The 21,229-nt window shown below is 37.7% G+C and overlaps 1 long non-coding RNA gene across 1 annotated transcript; it reads right to left on the reverse strand.

Annotated features, from left to right (window-relative positions):
* Positions 1-2,987: 2,987 nt before the first annotated feature.
* Positions 2,988-18,959, reverse strand: LOC309499661. Its single transcript, XR_014206309.1, has 4 exons — positions 18,742-18,959; positions 6,809-11,653; positions 3,922-4,046; positions 2,988-3,684 (listed from the first exon to the last, which is right to left on the reverse strand). It is a non-coding gene; the product is annotated as an uncharacterized lncRNA (long non-coding RNA).
* Between the last annotated feature and the right edge of the window lie 2,270 nt (positions 18,960-21,229).

Genomic DNA, 21,229 nt, shown 5'->3' on the forward strand with positions numbered 1-21,229 from the left:
TTTTTTGTGTGTGTTTGTGTGTGTTTTTTTTAATAAAGACTAAAATAGAGGAAAGTCTGTTAACTCGCCATATTTTTTTTAATGAAAAGAAATTAGTATTTGACTAACAAATTATATTTTTAAGATGTGCAATATTAATAGCCTATCATTTTTTTTGTTACATTTCAGTCAAAATATATGAGAATGGAGAAATCATGATACATTTTGAGAACTACCATTATCACAATTAACTACAAGAAATATTTCTCATTCCATCCCTATATTCTTCATCTTTGACAACAAATTTTAAGAAACGCCCAAAGAGTGGAAATTTTAAGCAATCGCCCAAAGAGTGGAAAATCTGATTAGTATTATTTCCCATCATGCTTTGACGGATCGTATAGCGTGGTGTTATTTTGTGAGATAAATAAGAGATTAGGGTTTTAAAGGGGGTTTCCGTTGTGGAGAAGAGTGATGGGCCAATTATCAAAATCAATTGACACGATAGTACAAGGTCGGAAGACCGCAGCTTCACGTGGAGCATTTGGAGATTTTTTTCTCCTGAATAACCACGGGGTGTGAATTGTGCTAAAAAAACTTTGCCTTATCTTCTCTAAAAGGCGTTCCGCCCGTTCAGCTGACATAAACCACAATTTCAGTAAACGAAAAAAACTATCCAGTGATGAAATGTTTTCTGTGTTGACACAAATCTTGTGCGATGTCCTAAACTGCCGAGATAATCACACAATGCGTGCCATAGGCTACACGTCCACTAATGACACGTCCGATACGTAAACGAATGACTTGTAGAGGAAGAAGAGAGGAACAGGAGAGGAGAGGAAGAGGAACAGGAGAGGAAGAGCAGAGGAGAGGAACAGGAGAGGAAGAGGAGAGGAAGAGGAACAGGGGAGGAAGAGCAGAGGAGAGGAACAGGAGAGGAAGAGCAGAGGAGAGGAACAGGAGAGGAAGAGGAACAGGGGAGGAAGAGGAGAGGAACAGGAGAGGAAGAGGAACAGGGGAGTAAGAGCAGAGGAGAGGAACAGGAGAGGAAGAGGAGAGGAGAGGAACAGTAGAGGAAGAGGAGAGGAACAGGAGAGGGAGAGGAGAGGAAGAGCAGAGGAGAGGAACAGGAGAGGAGAGGAAGAGGAACAGTAGAGGAAGAGGAGAGGAAGAGGAGAGGAGAGGAACAGTAGAGGAAGAGGAGAGGAAGAGCAGAGGAGAGGAACAGTAGAGGAAGAGGAGAGGAACAGTAGAGGAAGAGGAACAGGAGAGGAAGAGGAGAGGAAGAGGAGAGGAACAGGAGCGGAAGAGCAGAGGAACAGGAGAGGAAGAGCAGAGGAGAGGAACAGGAGAGGAAGAGGAGAGGAGAGGAACAGGAGTGGAAGAGGAGAGGAACAGTAGAGGAAGAGGAGAGGAACAGGAGAGGAAGGGGAGAGGAACAGTAGAGGAAGAGGAGAGGAGAGGGAGAGGAGAGGAACAGGAGAGGAGAGGAAGAGCAGAGGAGAGGAAGAGGAGAGGAAGAGCAGAGGAGAGGGAGAGGAGAGGAACAGGAGAGGAAGAGCAGAGGAGAGGAAGAGCAGAGGAACAGGAGAGGAAGAGCAGAGGAGAGGAACAGGAGAGGAAGAGGAGAGGAACAGGAGCGGAAGAGGAGAGGAACAGTAGAAGGAGAGGAAGAGGAGAGGAACAGTAGAGGAACAGTAGAGGAAGAGGAGATGAGAGGAGAGGAGAGGAAGAGCAGAGGAGAGGAAGAGCAGAGGAGAGGAAGAGCAGAGCAGAGGAACAGGAGAGGAAGAGGAGAGGAGAGGAACAGGAGCGGAAGAGGAGAGGAACAGTAGAGGAAGAGGAGAGGAACAGTAGAGGAAGAGGAGAGGAACAGTAGAGGAAGAGGAGAGGAACAGGAGAGGAAGAGGAGAGGAACAGTAGAGGAAGAGGAGAGGAAGAGCAGAGGAGAGGAACAGGAGAGGAGAGGAAGAGCAGAGGAGAGGAAGAGGAGAGGAGAGGAAGAGGAGAGGAAGAGCAGAGGAGAGGAGAGGAAGAGGAGAGGAAGAGCAGAGCAGAGGAACAGGAGAGGAAGAGCAGAGGAGAGGAAGAGGAGAGGAGAGGAACAGGAGCGGAAGAGGAGAGGAACAGTAGAGGAAGAGGAGAGGAACAGGAGCGGAAGAGGAGAGGAACAGTAGAGGAAGAGGAGAGGAACAGTAGAGGAAGAGGAGAGGAGAGGAAGAGCAGAGGAGAGGAACAGGAGAGGAGAGGAAGAGCAGAGGAGAGGAAGAGGAGAGGAGAGGAAGAGGAGAGGAGAGGAAGAGGAGAGGAAGAGCAGAGCAGAGGAACAGGAGAGGAAGAGCAGAGGAGAGGAACAGGAGAGGAAGAGGAGAGGAGAGGAACAGGAGCGGAAGAGGAGAGGAACAGTAGAGGAAGAGGAGAGGAACAGTAGAGGAAGAGGAGAGGAAGAGGAGAGGAACAGTAGAGGAAGAGGAGAGGAACAGGAGAGGAAGAGGAGAGGAACAGGAGAGGAAGAGGAGAGGAACAGGAGAGGAGAGGAAGAGCAGAGGAGAGGAACAGGAGAGGAGAGGAAGAGCAGAGGAGAGGAAGAGGAGAGGAGAGGAGAGGAAGAGCAGAGGAACAGGAGAGGAAGAGGAGAGGAACAGGAGAGGAGAGGAAGAGCAGAGGAGAGGAAGAGGAGAGGAACAGGAGAGGAGAGGAAGAGCAGAGGAGAGGAAGAGCAGAGGAGAGGAGAGGAGAGGAGAGGAGAGGAGAGGAGAGGAGAGGAGAGGAGAGGAAGAGCATCTAAGATTATCTCGCCCCGGGCCCAGGCAAGACTGTCAGCATTTTTTTTTTTTAAATAGTAATGTCAGCACATATATTGCTAGCTACATTTTTTTTTTGTGTTATATTTAGTGGCTTCAAATTAAATAAGCTAATAAATTTCAGATTCAGATCTACTCTTAATTTATTTTACTTACATTTACTCAAGTCATAAGATATAGCTCATTGATTTCACAACATTCAAGTTTATGCAATAAGATTTTTTATTTCTTTTTCTGGAACCCAGACAGCCGAGGTATAAGCTTTACCACAGACTGCTATTCCAATGGAAGATGACATGTTCATATGCTCAGATATCATATTCAGCATGATTTCATGTGACATTGTCTGAGAGAGTGTACACAAATGGGATTCCTTGAAAACAAACATAACAGATCTAAAACCTTTAAACATTACAGGCCTTTTTCCTTGACATGCAGAAATGTTCAGCGACAAGAAGGCTACAAAGCACTCATGTATGAATAAATAAAACACAATAAATAAAACAAAAATAAATAATTTCTACAAATAACTGAACCAGCAAAGAACGCTTAGCAGTAGCTACTCCATAGGTTTGACGATCCATTGTATGTAAAGCTCAAGTACGCTTCTCACATTTTCTAAATTCTTGTAACGACTCTTAAGCTTTTGAAAGATTGTCTCACAGGTATTTTCTGATGATCCGCTGCACCTTGCTTCTTTTCGGTGCTTAACTCTCTCTCTTATAAGTTCCAGCTTGTTGCGCAGCTCGTTGTCTACGCCAAGACCAGATGCCGTCTCCAAGTAAGAGATGAATGTAGAGAGGAGAGTGCAGTTGAGGCGTTCATGCTCCTTTGGCTCCCTAATGCATCCAACCGAGTGGGACCCTGTGCGATTCCTCAGGACCGATGAAGCTGAACTCACCTTAAAAAAAAGAAAGAAAAAAAACCAATCAGTCACTTTTAAGAGCAACTCTAGTTTTTCTCAGAAATCTGCCCAACGCCATCATATGAATTGCACTGTCAGAAGCCAATTTCATTTCCTGGTTCAGGGCCAGCGATGTTTCTTATCTCTGCCCTAGATAATGTTCCTTATCAACCCAAAAGTAGATTGCTCAACCAGTAAAAAAAAAAAAAAAAAAAACGTTTTTTAAAAACTCACCAGATGTTTTAACGCCTCTTTACCCAACTCTTCCATTTTAGTAACATCAATAGACTCTCCCACTTTTGTACAGGCAGTAGATGCAGATTGAGTGGACTGTAGTAAAGACAGTAGCAGGAGTACACCTACAAATGCAAGAGAAACATTCAAATAATACAATAAAAAACCAGGGTAACACTTAATTTTACAGTGTCCTTGTTACACGTTACATGTACTTACCGTAGTAAAAACAGTAAATTATGCATAATTACATGCAACTAGCCCTAATCCTACCCTAACCTTATAGTAAGTACATTTTGTTCATTAATATTACTTACTTAAATATATAATTACACTGTAACAATGACACCTTGAAATAAAGTGTAACCAAAAACAGCTGAAAATATAGACATTGGTAAGGGATTTGATCTGAATATTGATAATATACTGCTGTTTTATTCTGTTTAAGTTACAAATGGTTACTCTGATAGAGAGAATTAGGATGTGCTACATGAACTCTTCTTCATCTCGTACAACAACTTTAAACAGTGTCTCTTTCCTTGTAAATTAAGTCTTGTAACTTACCAGCAGTGCAAAGCTCTTTTCTGTAAGCCATGATGAGACTCTTTGTTGATGTGTGTAGATGTGTTAAGCCATATTTATTGCTCATCAGTTTCTTATGAGTTCACACTTATCAGTTCATCAATGGGTAATTACGTCTGATTCACTAACTATTTCCACCTTTCCGTTAAAAAGTTTACGTTTGGCGTAACTACATATTTTACAGGTATAACTTTATAACTAATATTACTGATATACAGTTATATGTTAACTATATAACTGACATGGACTCCATATCTTAACAGCACAAAGACTCCTCGCTGTAAAATACAAAAACAAAAGTTGCTGCCTTTTTAATTTTTAAGTACAATCAACTTGGATGTTTAAATCTTTTCAACTTAAATGACATTAACTGACTTTAAAAATGAGTTTGAAATCTTAAGAAATCTTGTATAACTTATAAACAAAGTTGAAAACTGCTTAACTTATTTTGATGAGTGAAAGCAATGTAAAAACATGTTGTCATAACTTATTGATCATATAATTTTTTACAGTGTACCTATGATATTTTGTGGTATGGTTGGTATGACGAATCTCCAGGGGTATCTAGTTTATTCAATGATTGATTTATCTATATCTATAAGTTGGTATATGTATATGTATGTATGTATGTATATGTATGTATATGTGTGTGTGTGTATATATATATATATATATATATATATATATATATATATATGTATGTATGTGTATGTATGTATATGTATGGATATATATGTATGGATATATGTATATGTATATATGTGTATATATATATATATATATATATATATATGTATGAATATGTATATAAATATGTATTTATATATATGTATATATATGTGTATATACTAGGGCTGTCAAAAGATTAATCGCGATTAATCGCATCCAAAATAAAAGTTTGTGTTTACATAATATATGTGTGTGTACTGTGTATAATTATTTTGTATATATAAATACACACACATGCATGTATATATTTAAGAAATATTTGCATACATATACTGTATATATTTAGATATAATTTATATTATATATAAATATAATTTTTTTATATATAAATTACACATTTTTCTTAAATATATACAAGCATGTGTGTGTATTTGTATATACTAATTTAATTATACACAGTACACACACATATATTATGTAAACACAAACTTTTATTTTGGATGTGATTAATCGCGATTAATCTTTTGACAGCCCTAGTATATATATATATATATATATATCCTTTTTGTTGAGCAACTTGAAAACTTTTTTAATATTTTTATTAATTTTTTATTTAAATGAACACCTCTCCAAGCTGATACGCGATTGCAAAAGGAAGAAGAATTGGATAAAAATTCGGGTGGGTCGTGTCGAAAGTTAAATCCACTGTTCTTACTCTCCTGTTACTGTTACCAGACAGGTTTCTATTGTTACTTTGTGCAAATACACTCCAAAACGGAGAATTGTAAAGGGTTAGTTCACCCAAAAATGATCCCATAATATATTCGCCCTCATACGCCTACACTGTAAAAAAAAAAATTACATCCCCAAGTCAAAAATTTCAAGTGACCGATAACATCTAAATTTTTCAATTAGTCTGACGTATTATTTCTCATTGAGCCAATGTTAACAGACTATTGCAACAAGAATTTCAATTCGGCCAATTGAAAAATGTAGATGTTAATCGGTCACTTGAAATTTTTGATTTGGGAGGGTTAGAATTTTTTTACAGTGTAGGTGCATATATTACTTTCTTCATTAAGTCAAACACAATCAGAGTTATATTAAAAAATATCCTGGCTCTTCCAAGCTTTATAATGGGAGTGAATGGTACCTGAGATTTTGAATGAAAAAAAGCCCATCCATCCTTCATAAAAGTTATCTATACGGCTTCAGGGCTTTCTGAAGTGAAGCGATGCGTTTTTGTAAGAAAAATAAAAATATCCAAACTATAATTGCCGGCTTCAGGTAACGACCGTATGCGAGTCTAGTTCCGGTGGAAGAGTGACCTCTGACCCGACGTAGGATGTAGAAGTAGCGTAAGCTTAGGTAAGAGTCGACACCTCTCCTGGTTCAGACAAATAGCGCTGGGCAACAAACTCAAGATCCTCCAACATTTCTCTTAAAAAATTCTCGTTTAAGACTTCTAATTCATGACCGGTGTTTTGTTTTGCTCTTTCCTCTGCGCTTCCGAGTTCATCAATACGTCATGCGTCGGGTCAGGGGTCACACTTCCGCCGGAACTAGACTCGCCTTTTTTTTTACAATGTACAACACCCAATATTATGCATTGTTCAGACCAATTTCGAATGTTTACCTGAGACAAGAACAGCCATGTGCTCTTCACCCTCCTACCTCCACTCCGAGTCGACATCTCCAGAAGCCTGCGGTCGGTGTGTGAGCGCACCTTGCAGTGCCATCACATAGAGGCAAAAAATCACTTTCCACAGCATTTTTGTTCACTGTTCCTTGCTGGTGGAATAATCTTCCCCATCCTAACCGGACAGCTTATTTCTGACAATATTCAAAACAGCTGAAAACTCATGCTGCATCCTGCTGCCTTTCTTGCTTACTTGATTTCTTAATGCCCTGCCTGTTCCAGCTTGAAATATTCCACACATGCAGTGTTGGGGGTACAAGTAATGTGAGTTACGTAATCTGAGTTCGTTTGCATAAACTGTTAAGACTAGTCTTTCAAGTTTTTTTTCCTTGCGTTTTGTTCAAAACCCTTGTGATGTTCCCGGTCAAAAATGGCCGGCCTCCAAAAAATAGCTTATAAATCACTTGTTATGCTATATTATCACCCGATAATCTTTTTGTCAACTTGTTCTCTTTCAATTAGGACTGGTTTTATATTTCTATTTGCATCTGATTAATCGTATGCCTCATTTATCTGAGAGTAGCCATCTCATTTTTTGAGTAAAAAAAGCATTATTTATGAATAATCTTGGAAATATTAAATAAAATATGTAAAGAAATGGGCACTGTTGATCACACTAGTCTACTTTAATGTTTCACCAGGAAGTTTGTTTTGAAAAACTTTTATTTTGTACAAAATGGCACAGAGTCACACTTATGATGTTCCCGGTCAAAAATGGCCGGCCATTGAAAGTGAATGGGAGAGACTGAAATAAGAGAAAAATGTAGTTTTCAGGAGCATGTTCATTATGTTTATGTACACACATGTGCATGTGTGCTTGCGGACATCGAGCCCTTGGACCTGCATATACATGCATACACATGCTACCCAAACATGCACACACACACACACACACGTTAAAGCACACAAACTATTTGGAGTATTACACACATTCTTTTTCACAGAGAGAAACTTGATCCTGAAAAATCCAACAAGCAAGCTCAGCCAAGATGAAAAAAAGTAAATATTGTAACATAACTTTTTACTGCAACACTGTATGTTTCAAACTTTGTAACACTTCTTTCTTTTTGTGTTCCTCGTCGCTTTGAAAAATGGTAAATCATGATAAGATTATGTTTTATGTAAACACAGTAAAGAGTTCTCAGATGCACATGTTGATTTGAACATCTGGTTTTGCTTTATTCTGTTTGCATGAAAACATCGATCAAACAATCCAGGGAAGGTTCATTAGATGTTTTTTTGTGTCATGAAAAACTATGCAGGAGACTGAAGGAGGTTTTGATGGTGGGTAAACCTGTCCCTTTGATCATTTTCACAAGCGTTTCATGGCCCCCAGAATATTTTGTTGTCTGAATATCTGAACATGCAACATATCAAAAGAAAGAACAGACCCTCTGCTTTTAAACAAACAAAGCAAAAAATGTATGCAAACTTTATGCATTCTTTTTTTCTTTTCTTTTTTTGCAACACTTGAATGTGGGTAAATGTCATAGGCCTATAAAATGCAACATTTTGAGCAAAAAGCTGAGAAAATCAAGTTTTGTCACAGACTTCATCCGGATGGGATTCAGAACGATGATTAAAACATAGATGGAGTAGATCAAGTCGATCAACACCCCAATCACTCTCCTATATCTCGCCATTCAATACGGTAACATTAGGCAGTTTTGATTTATATGCTGTTTAATGTTGATGATTACATGATATCGCTTGTTTCTGCATCTTCTATGCCTGTCTTTTGATCAGGAGATTCTGTACTCTTTCAGAGGATGTGTCATAGCGCCCCTACCATATAACAGTGGAAACACGGAAAGCCGGAAATTTCCGTCAATGGCGGGGAAAGAGTAAATATTCTGTGGGACAGATGAGAGGAGTGTGGAGTGATTTAAATGATGAGACCACACAGACCTCACTACTGTTTGAACGGGAAAAAATACAGCTGTGCGTTGGTTATAACATTCAGAAAGCTGTTAAGGAGCCGGGGTCATCATCAAAATTTATGAGGCCGGGGACAATGAGTAGAGTTTAGAGGACCTTTGGGTCCCTCCTTCTGGGACAAAATTCCCAGTTGTCCAGTCCACCTACACCTAAACATACTTGCTTAATATGTTTTATTAAAGCCCCCCTGTAGTCAATAATTGTATCCCTTAAAACTCATCTTTGATCACCAAAATTACATAAAAGTTTTTTCCTTGAAAAAAATCTTTGTGTCTTAAAATAGCTTGAATGTAACTCTACACTCTTGCCTCATTTAGTATACACGGTTCCATGAATATGCAAATGAGCCCCGCCTCCACTCACTCACAGCAGCTCAGAGATTCACTCGTTGACGATCACACGTTGATCTGATTGGTTACAAGGTAGTTTGTGACGTCAGAAACACCAGCGATTTCAAAGCGTGTTTTTGAGACTGTCTTTGGTTCGCTGCAGTTTTAAGGAGAAAATACTCAGCAATGGTGTTGAATTTGCACATGGTTTGTCTTAAAGCGTATTAAAAACACCACATAGACATATAAACAACATTAAAAGTTTGATTTTCACCACAGGGGGACTTTAACACAAAAAAATATTATATAAAACCTTTTATATTTGGCTTGTAGAAGCTTTGATGATTCTTGATTTTCACTATAAAAGGCTTGAAATGATTTTAGTTTTAAGAAGCTCATACAAATTGAGTCTTTTTCTGTGACACTGTTATTTTAGTATAATTGATAGCTATTATATTATTTTGTTAATATTTTGAATTAGATTTTATTTTTCTATTTTCTATTTAATTTTAGTTTTAGTAGTGTGTTGTATTTTTTTTATTATTGGTTTATTAGTTTTCATTAGTGTTTTTTAATATGTCTGTATAGTTTTGTTCAATTAGTTTTTGTTAATTTACTTAAACTGAACAAAAATGAGAAATGTTGCCTTGTCTTTAAGTTTAAGTTTTTTTTTTTCTTCAGTTAATGTTTATTTTATTTCAAGTGATTTTTTATGGTTTTAGTTAACGATAATAACCCTATTCTGTGATTGCCTGCATCATTTTCCAAATTTATGACAAACAAGCTCAGGAATCTCATTAAAGAGGGAAGAAACTACTTGAAGTTATGTGAAATAATAATACCCACAGTATCGAAAACATTAAAGGGAAACATTGTTGTAAAACCCAACGAGTTAAGGTAACTCAAACCAGGAAACCGATTGCCTTAAACCATTTAAGTTCGAAAAACGTATATATATGAGTACTGTGAACTTAATTTTTCTATTTGAGTCCACATAAAGAGAATATTGAATTAATCTATAAATCTACTTCAATACTTTGTGTTGCTGAAATTGAATTAAATTGCATAAAACCATTAAAATCAGAACTCAAATCTCTTATTGATAACTGCTAGCTAGCAATAGCACAAGCACATACACACACACACACACACACACATGCACTAGTGTTATAAGCAAAGAGACTATCACTGAGCCGAAGTGTGCACAGCCATTGCTTTTTAAATAAAGCAACATATTAATGTGGTTTGGCCAATCCTCAACCTAATTACAGGCTCTGCTCTTCAACACAATGTAATAACCCCCCAAACTTCAAAAAACTCTTTTAATTTCTGCATAGCAGAACATTATATCTCCCACTAGATCTTGAGCAAAAACAAATCTTGCTGTAACATGTTCAGTTTCAGTTCTGCTTAATATAATCAGTTATTGAGTTCTGAATATTTGAGTTTAGTGAATTTGACTTAGGTTTTACAATGGTCACTTTAAGAATATTAATGATAAAGCGAAATGATATGCTGTAAGAATTATTAAAAGGAAGACATTTCTGATTTGGTCCATGAATCAGAGTGCAATTTATTCGGAGAATTGTCAGTCAATAGTTTTGATGCTCCAAATTGGTTACTGCATATACACTTTTCAAAGCTTCAAAAATGCTTCCATCTGTCAAGAACTATGATAATAGATCATGCTGAAATTTCTAGACTCTACAGACTAAACTGCTACATGACTGTAAAAGACCTAAAGCTCTGATGTAATGAGAATGATCATATCTAGTTGTGAAATCCAGACTTTGCTGATGGATTTTTTTTTTTATCTAAATGCCATCCAAATGTCAGCCAAAGCTTTGGGTTTTCCTAAGATGACTTTAGGTTTTCCTCTCTCAGTCCAGTGGAATTATTTGAACACTCACAGAAGATTGAGAACTTATGTGTAACTGCTGCCTTAAAGTTGCTTAAAGCAATATTAAAGAACGTCCAGCAATAATTTCATTGCACTTTTTCAAAAACCTTCCATTTTTAAACAATTTCCTACACAAAAAATAAAAAATAAAATAAAAAATGGTGTAGGACTGACTTTGAAATTATTTCGAACTTGCTAGAAATTTCACAATTACAAAGCAAATAGCACATTGAATTAAACGTGACATTTTGAAATAATGACTGAAATAGTATTTTCTTTTAAAACATATACTTCAATAATCTTAACTAACTTTAAAAAATAATAATAATAATAAGTTTTACAGTATAACAGGACCTGCATTGCAACAGTACAGGAAGTCTTTAGCCGAGATATCTTTCCATCACTGCTGTGCGTATTCTTCCACATGGTTAATGCATTATGACAGAATTGGTGATTCCCCTTCTGAATGGATAATCTTGATCTGAGTCTAACCGGGGAAGACCTTCATCATTTCATAGTGGGGAATGTTGCAGCCCATTTGCTGATGCAAGATTTCCACAAGATCACCAAGGTCACTCATTCTCTTACTTTTCTGATAGCTGTATTAGGCTTATCCTATAATCACAGTAACAAAAAATTCCCTTTTTAATAAAATTTCTATTATTGTAAGATTATATTTCCTATGATTAATCATTACACAACATTTTGATTTTAAAGGGAAATGATGTACTGACTGGTGAATTTGTCAACTGTTCTGCCATATGTGATTGAAATCGTTTTATTGATGTTTTTCAACAAGAGAGATAAAAAAAAAGAAGAAAAAGAGACAATAAATCAGCTTAAATGTTAACAGAGATATCAAGATAAGATCAGACACAAATATTTCTTGCCCTCTGAATTGGTCACAAAATACACAGTGATTGTTTGAAGGGAATTCTTTTTATTTTAATAATTTTATAATTAAATTTTTTTATACATTTTTTTTTAAATGTAATTTAATTAAATGTAGGCTAAATAATTTTTTTTCTAAAGATCATTTTGGTCATTTGGTCACAGATGTTATGCAATAAAAAATACCCTGAAAGGAAATAGAAAGCAGTATTCTAGTCATTTACAATAAAATGTCAAATAAAAAAAGTTACATAATTTGACTGGACACGTATGTAAGGATAAAATATTGAAAGAACTTTTACAATAATGTGTTTAAAATGTCCACCAAGAAAACAACATCATATGATGCTGGTCGCATGGTGGTCAGATAAATCCATTTGCAGCAAATTAGCCCAAAAGGGAAATATATAATACATTATGAATAAATGTATTTGGATCAAGTTCACGGGACTTAGACGTCCCGCCAACACTCATCCAGCGATGTTCAGTAACAACGTCTAGTATATCACTCTCTAAGCAATTTAATATCATAATACTTATCCAACACTTTGTAAGAGCATCTAGCTGTGATCGGCATGATTGGGGATTCCAGTTTATGAGCAAAAACAGTAACACTTTAGAATAATTTCCCATGAATAGATAACTATACAGGAAGTAATGCAAGACAAATGAGTACATTAACACGTCAACTTCTACTAACTCAAATGGATACAAGATGAATTAATCAGTTAGTAATATAAAATTTAGGTCTAAGATAGTTCCTTATCAGGCAATTAATATGTGAGCAATTTGTGGTCATAAAACGCATCAATTACTCATTTTAAAATAATGGTCCTGGGCTGTGATTCTCAAAAGTTGATTGTAGAGAGCATTGGTGGGAATGGTTCTATAATCTACTTTTGCTTATGGGAAACGCAGTCCTGATCACTAGTAGTTCTTTAAGAGTGCCACTTGTGTAATTAGTGATGCAGTTTATGATTATATTCCGAGTTACAAAGTTGATTATTATCAGACTATACAGCGTCTCAGACTATATTCAAGTCAAGTCAAGTCAAGTTTATTTGTATAGCGCTTTTCACAATACAGATTGTATCAAAGCAGCTTCACAGTATTAAATTAAAATAATACAACAAAGTTTGTTTCAAGAGGAATTTATTGATTGATAAAATTAAATTAAATATCCCCAAAATATCCCCAACTGAGCAAGCCAAAGGCAACAGTGGCAAGGAACCGAAAAACTTCATCAAGTGACCTAATGGTGTCCTAAAACTCCATCAGGTGACCTAATGGAGAAAAAAAAACCTTGGGAGAACCCAGGCTCAGTCGGGGGCCAGTTCTCCTCTGGCATTTATGAGCTAGAGGCCGGATTGTAGTTTGAACTGTAGGATTATATGAATGCCTGGCTGAAGAGATGCGACTTTAATCTAGTTTTAAACTGGGAGAGCGAGTCTGAGCAACGAACAGTATCAGGAAGACTATTCCAGAGTTTTGGAGCCAAATGTGAGAATGCTCTCCCTCCTTTGGTGGTTCTGGATATCCTAGGTATGACCAAAAGCCTTGAATTTAGTGATCTTAAAGAGCGCGATGGATTATAGGGTGATAAAAGATCCGTTAAATAGACTGGAGCTAAGCCGTTTAGGGCTTTATAGGTCAGTAGCAATACCTTGTAATTAATACGGAGCTTTATAGGTAACCAATGCAGTGATGATAAAATCGGTGTTATATGATCATATTTTCTTGATCTAGTAAGAACTCTAGCGGCGGCATTTTGGACTAACTGTAGCTTGTTTATTGAGGATGCAGGACAACCAGCTAGTAAAGCATTACAGTAATCCAGTCTCGAGGTCATGAATGCATGAACTAACTTTTCTGCATCAGAAACTGATAGCATATTACGTAGCTTAGCAATGTTTCTAAGGTGGAAAAATGCTGTTTTTGTAACGTATGAAATATGATTTTCAAAAGACAGGTTGCAATCGAGTATGACACCCAGGTCTTTTACTGTAGAGGATAAAGTAACAGGACATCCTATGATGTTAAAGTTGTATTGTGCGAGGTTTTGTGGGCGGTTTTTTGAACCGATAAGTATTACCTCTGTCTTGTCTGGATTTAATAAAAGAAAATTACGGGTCATCCAATCTTTCATATCTTTAACACACTCTGTCAATTTGGAAAATTTTGCGTTTTCATCCGGCCGTGATGAAATATATATTTGAGTGTCATCAGCATAACAATGGAAACTAATTCCATGTTTCCTTATAATATTTCCAAGTGGCATCATATATATTGAAAATAACAGAGGGCCTAATACAGATCCCTGCGGCACTCCATAGTTTACTGGAGTTATGATCGATTTTTCTCCATTTAAATAGACAAAATGGTAGCGGTCAGATAGGTATGATTTGAACCAGCTTAGTGCTTGTCCTTGAACACCAGTATAATTTTGTAGTCGATCTAAGAGTAATGTATGATCTATAGTATCGAACGCAGCACTAAGATCAAGTAAAACTAGTATTGAGATACAGCCTTGGTCAGAAGCTAAAAGTAAATCATTTGTGATTTTAACGAGCGCAGTTTCAGTGCTATGATGCGGTCTGAATCCAGACTGAAACTTTTCATAGATCTCATTTTGTTGCAAGAAAGAGCCCAGTTGAGCGGACACCACTTTTTCTAATATTTTAGACATAAATGGAAGATTTGAAATGGGTCTATAATTTGCTAGATTATTATGATCTAATTGTGGTTTCTTAATGAGAGGTTTTATAACTGCCAGTTTAAATGTTCTTGGAACATGACCTAAAGATAAAGACGAGTTAATAATATTGAGGAGAGGCTCTTCCACTACAGGTAACACTTCTTTCAGTAGTTTAGTTGGTATAGGATCTAATAAACATGTTGTTGTTTTAGATGAAGTGATAAGTTTATTTAACTCTTTTTGTTCTATAGTTGTAAAGCACTGTAATTGTTCTTGCGGGGTGATAATTGAAGCTGAATTATAAGGCGCGATTGAAGATTGAACGTTTACAATTGTGGTTCTGATGCTTTCTATTTTCTCAGTGAAGAAGTTCATGAAATCATTACTACTGAACTGTAACGGGATATTTTGTTCGGGTGACGTCTGTTTATTTGTTAGTCTAGCCACGGTGTTAAATAAAAACCTTGGATTGTTTTGGTTGTTTTCTATTAGTTTGCGGAGGTGCTCAGCCCTGGCCGCTTTTAGGGCCTTTTTATAACGTGACATACTGTCTTTCCACGCGATTCTAAAGACCTCTAAATTAGTTTGTTTCCATTTACGCTCTAAAATACGCGTTTCTCTCTTTAAAACATGCGTAGTATTGTTATACCATGGTGCTTTATTTTTCTCTCTGACCTTTTTTAATTTAATAGGTGCAACCACATCCAATGTTCTAGAGAGAATGGTGCTCATAGTGCTAGTTAGTTCTTCTAGTTCATCTGTTTGTTTGGGTTCAGGCAGCAGCTGAGACAGATTAGATAAGCAATTTGAGAAATTATCTATGGTGGATGGGAGGATTGTTCTGCCTGGTTGATAACGCGACGCCGCATGACATATTACAGCAGTACGTAATATGCAAGTTACCATGTAGTGATCAGTGACTTCATCACTTTGTGGAATGATATCTATATCGGTTGGATCGGTTCCATGTGATATAATTAAATCGAGTGTATGATTAAGACGATGTGTTGGTCCGGTGACGTTTTGCTTGACCCCAAATGAATTTAATAAATCTGTAAACGCAGCTCCTAACGCATCATTTGGATTATCTACGTGTATGTTAAAATCTCCAACAATTAATGCTTTATCGACATTGACTAATAGGTCTGAGAGAAAATCTGCAAACTCTTTTAGGAAATCAGCGTAAGGCCCTGGCGGTCTATATACGGTAGCCAAGGCTAGAGATAATAGGGATGTTTTTCTAACATCTAAGAGCGTAACATTTAGTACAAGTACTTCAAATGAAATAAACTTATAACCCGTTTTCTGGGTAACATTTAGAATATCTTTATAAATGGTTGCAACACCTCCGCCACGACCAATCAGACGGGGCTCATGCTTATAACAGTATCCAGGAGGAGTAGACTCATTAATACCGAAATAATCATTTGGTTTAAGCCAGGTTTCAGTAAGGCAAAGTATATCGAAGCTATTATCTGTGACTATTTCATTTACAATAACTGCCTTAGGTGTGAGTGATCTAATGTTTAGAAGACCTAGCTTTAGAAATAGTTTTTGTTTACTAATAGTAACATTTTCTGTTTTAATAACAATTAGATTTTTCCTAGATCCTGCATTAGATTTATTATTTGATCTCACTAAACGAGGAATAGACACGGTTTCTATGCAATGTTCTACACTAGTATTTATATCAGTTAAATTGGTGCAGCAGAGACTATGATTTGGACTTTTGGTTACTAGTCAAAGGGTATTTAACATTTTGGAGATGTTATCTGACAGAAGATCCGCTCCGAATCTGCTTGGGTGTAAGCCATCAGCACGGAAAAGCCTAGGACGCTCCCAAAACAGATTCCAATTATTTACAAAGAGCAGTTTCTGCTCATTGCACCATGACATTAACCATTCATTTAGCGCAAATAATCTGCTGAACTTTTCATGCCCTAGTCGGTACGTGGGAAGCGGTCCTGACACAATGATCGTTGTTTCAGGCGATGTGCTGCGTACCGTATCGATTAGATTCCTGAAGTCTTTCTTCAGAATCTCCGTCTGGCGCAGCCTGATGTCGTTCACTCCCGCGTGCAGGACCACAGTTCCGACGCGCTCGTCACCGTTCAGGATCTCGGGAACGCGAGCAGCGATTTCAGAAACACGAGCACCAGGAAAGCAGTGACTGTGCACCTTACTTTTACCTAACGTAGCGTGTACGTGCCGAACGATGGAATCGCCGATGATCACAACATCGCGTTCTGTTTCGCGTAGAGGGGAGAAGCGGTTTTGTGTTGATAACTCGAAAACCGGGAGGGTCGGAGAAAGTCTTGGTCTAAACCTGACTCGCGTCTTCCGCTGCGGAACCACCCAGGCTTCGTGGTCGCGTGTTGGAGCCGGAGTGAACGAGACCATGGCTGATTTCGACCGATGCTGAGGAACGCACGGAGTAGACGCGGTCGGAGTCAGCGGGTTAGTAACGTTAAACACTGATTTGTGTGCATCGGCGCGTGATGTTTCAAGAGCCAAACACCGGTCTCTCAGCTCGGCCTGTCTCAATAAAAGGTTGTGGATCTGTTTCTCAACAGCTTCCAGCTCAGACTGCAGTGCGTGAAGCTCAAATGTGTCCTCACCTGCACCAAGCGGTAGACTACTTACATCTGATATATTCGCCATTTTAACAGATGGACAGTGAGTTAGCAACGAAGCTACCAGTGATGCTATCAATATTAATACTAATTTATATTATAAGTTTGTTTGTAAGTGAGTGTGGAGAAGACGCGTTCAGCCGTGATCCATGGACGTAACCTTTAAGAGTATGCAGCGTTGGATCACTAATAGGCTTGAGACGCGTCTGCTCAACAGTCCGCGTTGTAACTATGAGGTTTTTTAGGTTTTTTAGTGGTAGGGGTGTAGAGTAGACGCACGATAGGCAAAAAAAAAATAAAAAAAAAAATTTTGTTTATAAGTGAGTGTGGAGAAGACGCGTTCAGCCGTGATCCACGGACGTAACCTTTAAGAGTATGCAGCGTTGGATCACTAATAGGCCTGAGACGCGTCTGCTCAACAGTCCGCGTTGTAACAATGAGGTTTGAGCAGTAACATTAGTGCTTCTCAGTGAGGAAGTAGAAAATGTTCGTTGTAAGCGAGTTTAAAGAGAAAAATCAAGAATTATAAATCAAATCGATAGAGCTCCAAAAACAACAACGCATTCAGACGCAACGCATGATAATAACAGGACAAGACATTACTCACCGTGTTTGTTGAGTGTTTCTTACTCACCTGAGCTTTTCTGAACTCAAAGGCGCGAGAGAAAATAAATAAATAAAAATAGCTGAGCGCACACGGGTGGCGCGTTTATAGGCTAGCGAATTACTAGCGTGTTGTGCTAGTAGTAACGTAAGCTAGCGATGTCAGGGTTGGGTAAGCTGTATTTAGTAGTAATATAAACAACTAGAAATTGTAGTAAATGATGGTTCAAAACAAGGAAATACGAGGCTAAGACGGAGCTTACAGCACCGAAGCAGACACACTCACAGCAGGCAGCGAGAAAAATCAAGAATTATAAATCAAATCGATAGAGCTCCAAAAAAAAACAACAACGTATTCAGACGCGACGCATGATAATAACAGGACAAGACATTACTCACCGTGTTTGTTGAGTGTTTCTTACTCACCTGAGCTTTTATGAACTCAAAGGCGCGAGCGCGCGAGAGAAAATAAATAAATAAAAATAGCTGAGCGCACACGGGTGGCGCGCGTTTACAGGCTAGCGAATTACTAGCGTGTTGTGCTAGTAGTAACGGAAGCTAGCGATGTTGGGTAAGCTGTATTTAGTAGTAGTATAAACAACTAGAAATTGTAGTAGATGATGGTTCAAAACAAGGAAAATACGAGGCTAAGACGGAGCTTACAGCACAGAGCAAACACACTCACAGCAGGCAGCGAGGCAGACAGGGCTATTTCTAACATACACACGCATAGGAAGAGGGTTAAAGCTGAAGCAGGGTAAAGAATAAAAGCATGATGTTATGGCACTATTTGACCAACAGCCTGAAGGAATCATCAGTTTCTTTAATTCTAGCGCACCTTTGTGAAAATGGGTAGGTGATACGATACTTGCACATCTTACCTGTTTGAAAGAGAGCCCTAATGCAGTTTGTTGAGGATCCAATTGATCTCTGCTGAACCAGGTTGATGCATAAGCTCTGTGATGAATGGAAAAACAAGACCGCAGACTGGCTCAAACCTAGGGGTCCTTTGAAGACTTCTAGCTCAGCTCCTCATGTTCACATCAGTAATTCCCATTCTTCCTGCTCTCCACTGATCCTTTAAAGCGTGAGGATGTCACACCCTCAGGAGTGAGTGAGTCAGCTGTGTGGGAGAACGGGGATGGTTGCAACATGGCTTATTTTTCCAAACAGGAGAGATAATATTCATATTACACATGCTCAGTTAACCCCTCTTCATTCCTGGAAGAATAGCAGACACGTGTGAACATTCCTTCTTCCAAGTTAAAAAAGTATTTATTTTAATGATCAGATTTGTTTTGCCATACTGTCTAAACTGTTTGCAGGAAGCACTGTAAAGTCATATCATTTAATCAGTGTTATCTGAGCTTCTAAAAGGCGTAGCTAGTATGTGTTAAAACTATTGTGTCAAGACAACATAGCAAGTTGTATCATGGCTGTCAGTGCAGGGCCCTTTTCACAACATTGATGTAGAACCTTGTCACAACATAACAAAATTATAATTTTATGTAATAATAAAGAACCCTTTTTAATAGTCAGGTCTCTCAGACTAGGCATACATGTGTTCTGTTCTGTGTTTTCAGTATGCCACAAGAGAGGAAATGCACAACAGATAGTGTGTTGGGTAACACTTCATTTTACAGTGTCCTTGTTACATTTGCTACGTTACCATAGCAATAACAGTAAATTATGCATCATGCATGCAACTAACCCTATAGTAAGTACATGTAGTTAATTAATATTACTCAGTACTTAAATATATAATTAATGTATACTGTAATTAATACTAAATAAATACTGTAATTACACTTTATCAAAATAAAGTGTAACCGTGTGTTGTCCCACTGTTCGTGGGCCGGTTGCATATACTGCTAATCTTACAACTTATACAATACATTTTTTTCTTTAAGACTGTTCATAGCTTTTTTAAATCAGTTACATAAAACGTAGATTAGACAAATTTGATACAGAAAGGTAAGACTTTAGACACTGTCTTAACATAATAGCTATGTTTATGCAACCAGCCCCAGATGTTAGCAGCACACATAGAGAAGCATAAAGGCAGGATACTGAGGTCTGAGGCAAAAGACCACATATTTGCCACATAACCTTGCAAGAATATATAAGAATCTATATAATAATATAGTCCAACATGCACTTAAACACACACAGTTCTTTAATCTTTCACAGAAGTATAATTAAACTTCAGTGTGTTGATTTTGATTTAAAAATATATTTTTTTAATTTACCAAAACCTGGTTGTTACTTGAAAGTGTTCAGCTCAAAATACCCCCCAGATCATTTATTATAGCTTGTCAAATTTGCCCCTTTTTAGGTGGTTTTTGTGTGCATTTCCTTTTAAATGCAAATGAGCTGAAATCGTCATGTTTAACTTTTACACAAGTTGACACATTTCCCCGGCAGAACAGTTTGCATGCTTTGCTCGAACTTTTGCCATTGCGTTAGAACTGGTTACACTGTTGTCACTTGCGAAACCAAATGGCGGGCGCCGCGGGTGGAAAAGTGCAGATTAAGGGGCAGTAATATTATAATAAGATCCCCTTCCGACATCAGAACGGGAGTGAAATCTGATCAGCTTCTTTTTTGACATGCTTGCAGAGAAAGGCTTACCAAAAGTTACTGGATTGTCACTTTTCATGTTTTCTGGGTTGGTAGATGCACTGGGGACCTGATTATAGCACTTAAAGTCAGATTTTCATTATGTTCCCTTTAATGAATGTTGCACCTGCCCTGTGGACTGTTATGTGGTCAGTTGTAACATTTGACTTTGTCTATTCAAATATAAATTGTACATATATAAACAGGGACTGCTGTTGGCTGGCTGGCTGGTCACTGCTCGTGTGGCTGACTGTTTGGCTCGTAACGTAATTTACTCTAGCAGATTATAAATAATATGTATTCCGTGCACACTGTGTTATTTATTTAATGTATGATGATGTTTTTATGTATATTGTTTACGTGACTCTACGTGGCCTCGTTAATTGCCCCTTGGGGCAAATAAAGTGTTTTGAAATTGAAATATATTATCATACAGTTGTAATCAAAATGATTTAACCCCCATTGCAAATTAATGCAGGTTTTATTGGCAAAATGTACAGACTTTCAGCCGTTTGCAATGAACCAATCATTCAAAAGTAATTGAAATAGCTCAACACTACAAATGCCTTAAGTGGTTTCACCAAATTCAACTGAAAATGCAACTTTTAATGACATTTGCCGTCTCAAAATTATTCAGCCCCTTCATGGAAAGCATCTTTAGTTCTCCCCTTTACTGATATGACCTGCTGCAAACGAGATGTATAACCAGACACCAGCTTCTGGCAGCGTTTCTGAGGAATCTTAGCTCGT

Source organism: Leuciscus leuciscus (genome assembly GCF_965113295.1).
Source record: "Leuciscus leuciscus genome assembly, chromosome: 5".
NCBI lineage: Eukaryota > Metazoa > Chordata > Actinopteri > Cypriniformes > Leuciscidae > Leuciscus > Leuciscus leuciscus.